Source organism: Lithobates pipiens, unplaced genomic scaffold (assembly GCF_037356315.1).
Source record: "Lithobates pipiens isolate NorthernLeopardFrog02 unplaced genomic scaffold, aLitPip1_a1.2 Scaffold_8, whole genome shotgun sequence".
Taxonomy (NCBI): domain Eukaryota; kingdom Metazoa; phylum Chordata; class Amphibia; order Anura; family Ranidae; genus Lithobates; species Lithobates pipiens.
Genome location: NW_027507903.1, coordinates 557660090 through 557667291, shown reverse-complemented (window position 1 = coordinate 557667291; position 7202 = coordinate 557660090).

Sequence of the window (7202 nt, the reverse complement as noted above, 5' to 3'; positions counted from 1 at the left end):
GTGGGAAATCATGGACATTATTGAGGAAAATCGTGAGAAGTGGTATGCGGAAGATGTCTGGGACTACCTTAAAGTTCCAAAGCCACTTCGCAAGAAGGCATTCTGCCAGGAAATGTATAAACATTTTGTGGGATGTCTGCAACACTGAAGCTATGTTCGGCACATTTATGCGGACAAAGTGGTCATTTGCAGGCCAGATAAAGACAGTGCCATATTATCAGGGAAATACCCAGAATGGACGTGTTTCTGGACGCTCAGGGATGTGCCGGTGTGCGGTGGCACTCACGGGCGTGCGCCTGCGCGCGTTAATGTGAGGGCACGTGCTTGTGCGCATGTGTGTGTGCCTGTGCGTGTTGGCGCGTGCACGCATGGCACTTGGCGCCAATCAGCCTATTTACGCTGTTCCCATCGTGTGCTTGGTGCTGTCCAATCTGCAGCTCCCCGTGTCCTAGTGCCTGTTACCTTGTTTGTAGTTCCTGATTTCCTGACCACCCAGCTTGACCTTTGGATTTTCCTGTTTGCTGCCTGCCCTTGACCTCGGCCCGTCTGTGACCTTGAACCTGCCTGCTCCACTGTACCGTGCTGCCCGCCTGTTACCAACCCTGCCTGTGACCCAGACTTTGAACTTGGACAATCCCATGCACTGCACCGCCTGTCTGCTGCCGACTGTGCCTGTGACTGGACTTGCCTCACCAGCTCTTGCTCTGCATCCGCTGCCAGCGTCCAGCTGCCTGGAGACCACCGACTCATCTGCATCAAGCCCTTGGGGCCTCTTCTCCTGCAACAACCCGCCAGGCTCTCATAACAATCTGTGCTCCCGTGCCTCCTGTCCATACTACCAGGGGCCGCGAACAAGACACGTAAGGGAGGCCTTCCCCTGCTATCTCGGGCTCATCAGTCAGGTACGTGAAGTCTGACACATATACTTTATCACTACCGCGGATGAACATGGAAGAGACTTCGTTTTGCCAGATCCCCGGTTTTACTGGTGAACTGCTTTTGGACTGAGCCTTGATTGCAACAAGAGTTCTTCTCCCTCTTCATTGCATTCTTCTTAAAAAGTATAAGAACTGTGGGTATTTTAGGCAGGTCAGCTAGCGAAAGGGCTGCGTGTCAAGATTACCAGCTGGGTCACAGTACTTATCTTAAAGAAAAGGACTTGTAGTTACAGTGGCTCTGACCACTAGGTGGCGTGGGTCGGCGAAAAACCCAGTGGTTCTTTGTTTCAGAGAAAAGCAATTTTAAGCACTTAGTCGTTTTAGGAAAAAGAAAAAGTTTTGAACTTTTGAGATTTGAGAAGAGAATTCTATTGAGTCTGGGATAGAATTCTGCTTTCTAATAAATAGTGTAATGTGTTGTATTGCTGTTGTGTTTCTTTTTCAGGATTCACCAAGATCGTCTGTCAAGCTGCCGGAGAATGGGTAGTGTAGATAGATAGGACTGGGTGGTATGTGTACATTCTGCTGATGTGAAATGTTTTACTGTGAAAAAAAAAAATCTTATATCTGTTATTATTTTTTCCCTTCCTTCCCCATCCCAACATCTTAAAACGCTCAGGTGCTTAACAACATTTTTGTAGTGTAAGGAAGTTTTTCTCCTTAGGAGACGATGAGGACATTGTCTCAATGACCGAGGGGAGTGTGTAGCGCCGGTACTCCTAATGAGTACATGCTATATGTTTAAATTTAGTTTTTGCCTAAAACTGTAATGAGACTAATTGTGCTAAATTGTACTTTGGCATCAGTTTGGTTGGGCTGCATAGAAGTTCTGCCTGGTCATAGGCGAGGTTGTACACCTGTGGGAGGCTATAGAACGCAGTCTGGTTGGACGCATTGGGTACCAATCTCTATCTCGGAACCAATCAGTGGGTGCGTTTGTCTCCCTGCGTAATCCGGTAAGGGGTACTTAATGTGCCGAAGTCACGTGGTTGGGGTTTCCGGTCCAGAAGTTGTTGCTGACTCCATGGTCCTGGTCCTCCTGACCAGCCCCCAGGGGCCCTCATGGCCCGAGGTGCGGATCCATCCATTTCTGAGCCTCAGAACTGGCTAGTTCGAGGCACAGTAACTGGAAGGAGGATTCTAAGGTGTTCCGGGGCTGTCTCGGGTTTTGGAGAGGCTCAGCAACTCTACGTGTGACCGGGGGAGGGCTCTTCAGTGAGAGAGCCACTCACGGGGCTGGCTGCTCGGTAAGAGCCAGGAAGCTGAGCTGCCATGAACATTGATTGAATCCACAGTTGTTATGGTATCGCCGGACCAGCTGAAAGATTCTGGTACAGTAAGAAAAGTTCCTACTTCTACTCTTCCAGTTGTAACCAAGTTTCCAACCAAGTCTGTGTGAGAGACTTTGAATGCTAGAATTACCTGTTGGCTGCTAAACCCAAACTTAAGGATTTATCCAACAGTTAAAGAGTCCAGTTGTGAGTGGCTGTTCCCTGGATTGTGTACATAGAGAGAGACTTTTATTGAAGTCAGCAGTTCCAAGCACCTGAGCTAAACTCTACCCTGATACCCTATATTCCCAACTTAGAGACTGAGTTTGTTCAACCATTTTATGCAAAATAAAAATCCTAACAAGGAATTCAAGTGTTGATCTCTACAGTTACTGGGTTATCAACCCTGGGAACCCCTAGACAAGGACAACGAGTGCAAGCTGGAGGAGGTAATCGGTAAGCCCAGAAAAATTCAGCAGCTCCTTCGGGGGTTAGTGCTACATACATATTGCTTGGGATGTCTCATTATGCGTACATCTAAACTTTTCCCAATTAATGGTCAAGCCTGAAAAAGTTTGGTTCATCACAGCCGACAGGGAGAACTGAGTATCTTCCAGAAAAAGTAGGACATCATCGACATATAATCCTATTTTCTCCTCCCCAGTATGCTTTTGGAAGCCACAAATAAATGAGGAGGCTCTAACTGCTATTAGTAGGGGCTCCATAGAACAGGCAAAGAGTAGGGGTGACAGTGGACTCCCCTATCATGCCCCCCAGGCCAGAAAAAAGTTCTGAGCAGTCATTATTATTTTGCACCCATGTCTTAGACGCTGAGTAGAGTGGTCTCACCCAATTTGCAAATGATGGGCCAAATTGAAAAACCACCAGCACCTGCCAGAAATAGTGTCACTCGATGCTGTCAAAAGCTTTGGCACCATCAAGGGAGGGCAAGGACCTTGATCCCTACAGGCTTGGAACCTGTAGGTTTAGAAATACTCATCTCATACCAGACAGGAAGACCTGTCTGGTATGAAGCTGGACTGGCCCAGATGAATAATGTTCTATATAACTTTATTCAGTCTAGTAGCCAGTATCCTAGCCAGCAATTTAATATCAGCACATAGCAATTAAATTGGCCTATACTAAGAGGGTTGTGATAAATCTTTCCTTCCTTAGCAATGACAACTATAGTAGATTCCATTATGGAGATGGGCCAAATAACTTTTTTAAACCTTTTTTAACCACCTCAATACAGTGCAGTTACACCCCCTTCCTGACCAGACCAATTTTCAGCTTTCAGCGCTCTCACAGTTTGAATGACAATTACTCAGTCATCCAACACTGTATCCATATGAAACTTGCGTCCTTTTTTCCACACAAATAGAGCATTCTTTTAGTGGTATTTAATCACTAGTGGGTTTTTTATTTTTTGTGTTATAAATAAAATAAAATGTAAATTTTGTGAAAAAAATGCCTTTTTCTTTGTTTCTGTCATAAATTTTTGCTAATTAGTAATTTTTCTTCATAAATTTTGTACAAAATTTATACTACTACATATCTTTGGTAAAAATAATCCACATTAGTATATATTATTTGGTCTTTGTGAAAGTTATAGAGTCTACAAACTATGGTGCCAATCACTGAAAATTGATCACTTCTGATCAGGCCTTCAGTACATCAGGTGTACCTCATTTCTTGAGACGCTAACAAGTCAGGAAAGTACAAATACCCCCCAAATTACCCCTTTTTACAAAGTAGACATTCCAAGGTATTAAGTAAGTAGCATGGTGAGTTTTTTTAAGTTGTCATTTTTTCCCACAATTCTTTGCAAAATGAAGATTTATTTTTACAAAATTGTCAAATTATCAGGTTATTTCTCACACACAGCATATGCATACAACAAATTACACCCCAAAATACATTCTGCTACTCTTCCCGAGTACGGTGATACCACATGTGTGAGACTTTTACACAGCCTGACCACATACAGAGCACCAACATTGATGTAGTACCTTCAGACGTTCTACGAGCAAAAATGACGCATCTCATTTCTCAACCACCTATTACACTTTTGAAGGCCCTTGAGTACCAGGACAATAGAATTTCCCATAAAATGACCCCATTTTGGAAAGCAAACACCCCAACGTATAATCTGCGAGGCATAATGAGTCTTTTGAATCGTTAATTTTTTTCCAGAAGTTTTTGGAATATGTGGAAAAAAATTAAAACGCATTTTTTTTACACAAAATTGTCAATTTATAAGATTTTTCTAACACATAGCATATGTATATAGCAAAAATTACCCCCCAAAACACATTCTGCTACTCCTTCTGAGTATGGCGATACCACATGTGTAGGACTTTTACACAGCCTGGCCACATAGAGAGGCCGAACATTGAAGTAGTACGTTCAGGCGTTCTAGGAGCATAAATTACACATCTCATTTCATTCCTACCCATCACATTTTTGAAGGTCCTGGACCACCAGGACAGAGAAATTACCCACAAAATTACCCCATTTTGGAAAGGAAACATCCCAACGTATATTCTATGAGACATGGGCTGCAAATAGGTACTCGGGTACCCTGATGGGCTGGAGATAGGTACTCGGGTACTCTGATGGGCTGGAGATAGGTACTCTGGTACTCTGATGGCCTGGTGACAGGTACTCTGGTACTCTGATGGCCTGGTGACAGGTACTCGGGTACTCTGATAGCCTGGTGACAGGTACTCGGGTACTTTGATGGCCTGGTGACAGGTTCTTCGGGTACTCTGATGGCCTGGGGACAGGTACTCTGATGGCTTGGTGACTGGTATTTGTGTACTCTGAAGGGCGGTGACAGGTACTCATATGGACTGTGACAGGTACTCGGGTACTAAGATGAACTGTGACAGGTACTCAGGTACTCAGATGAACTGTGACAGGTACTCGGGTTCTCAGATGAACTGTGACAGGTACTCGGGTACTCGGACTGTGACAGGTACTCGGGTACTCAGATGGACTGGGACAGGTAATCGGGTACTCAGATGGACTGGGACAGGTAATCGGGTACTCAGATGGACTGGAACAGGTACTCGGGTACTCAGATGGGCTGTGACAGGTACTCGGGTACTCAGATGGGCTGTGACAGGTACTCGGGTACTCGGATGAACCGTGACAGGTACACGGGTACTTTGATGGGCTGTGACAGGTACTTGGGTACTCTGATGGACTGTGACAGATACTCGGGTACTCTGATGGACCGTGACAGATACTCGGATACCCTGATGGACTGTGACAGGTACTCGGTACTCTAATGGACTGTGACAGGTACTCGGGTACCCTGATGGACTGTGACAGGTACTCGGGTACCCTGATGGACTGTGACAGGTACTCGGTACTCTAATGGACTGTGACAGGTACTCGGGTACTCTGATGGGCCGTGACAGGTACTCGGGTACTTTGATGGACCGTGACAGGTACTCGGGTACTCTGATGGGCCGTGACAGGTACTCGGGTACTCTGATGGGCCGTGACAGGTACTCGGGTACTCTGATGGGCCGTGACAGGTACTCGGGTACTCTGATGTGCCGGGACAGGTACTCGGGTACTCTGATGTGCCGGGACAGGTACCCGGGTACTCTAATGTGCCGGGACAGGTACCCGGGTACTCTGATGGGCCGGGACAGGTACTCCGGTACTCTGATGGGCTGGGACAGGTACTCGGGTACTCAGATGAACTGTGACAGGTACTCGGGTGGTCAGATGGGCTGGGACAGGTACTCGGGTACTCTGATGGACTGTGACAGGTACTCTGATGGACTGTGATTGACAGGTACTATGAGGGGTGGTGACAGGTCCTCTTTATTGGGGGGGGCAATCAGTATTATTGGTGTACATTGTAGGCGGTAACGAGATGTCACTGCAATCTCCTCCTCACACATGATCGGTGTGTGAGGAGGAGAACCCAGTAACATCTCGTTACCGCGGTTTGTTTAAATTTTAGTGATCGGCTGTGAAAGGATCACAGCCGATCACGTGGGTAAACAGCCGGCCAATGGCTGTTTACCAGCGTCGGTGACGAGCAGTGTTCCCGGGGAACACCCCGCCACCAACGTGCACGCGCAGCGTGCTCACGATCGCGCGCATGCGCCGTGCACAGTCGGGGTGTGACCATCTGTGATCGGCCGTGGCTTCATCACGGCCGATCACTTGGTAAACAGCCATAACCAATGGCTGTTCACCCCCTTCGGTGGTGAGCGGTGTCTCCGTGACACGCAGCCACCGAAGAAACAGGGATGCGCGCGTACGATCGCGCGCATTCCCTGTTTAAACGGTGACGGCCTCCCACCACAATAGGTGCGCCGCCTGGCCATCATTTGACAGCCGGCGGTCAGCATCTAGTTAATGAACATCAAATGTGCATTTTTTGTGCATCTGTCACTTTCAGGACTGTAGGGGACTGTAGCCTAGTCCTCTTCCCCCCAGTTCCTTACCCTGACCCCTAGGTTACTACAGAGTACAGTAGTGATGTAGCGGCCCTACAAAGGAACCACTGTGGGGAGCAGCTACAACCTTTTTATTTTTGGATTAAGCAGAAAAGGATTTGTTCTGTTTTAAATGCCAAATTATGCAATAGCATACCCCAGTCTGTACAGAGAACATAGTCACCTGCTGAGTTAGTACCAACCACAGGCAGCTTAACTATTAAGTAAGACACAGAAGTTGAAGCCAACGTCATTTTACTTCAACAGTACAGAGTGGGACAGAGCAGTACAGAGGATGTTTTTCCAGTCTTTTATTAAATCTAGGAAGACAATCATTTTCCTAAGCCCCGTCTCTGCAAAAAACTAACACAGTAAGGGAACATGGAAGAAACAGAGAGGGTCTAGTTAGGGCTGAATTAGCTAGCGCTAAATGGGGGAGATGGTTGTAGAGTTGTAGTGCCTGTAAACCACCACAGAAAAATTATGCAAAAGTGGGGCAGAAAAAAATTACAATATTATATTGCTGT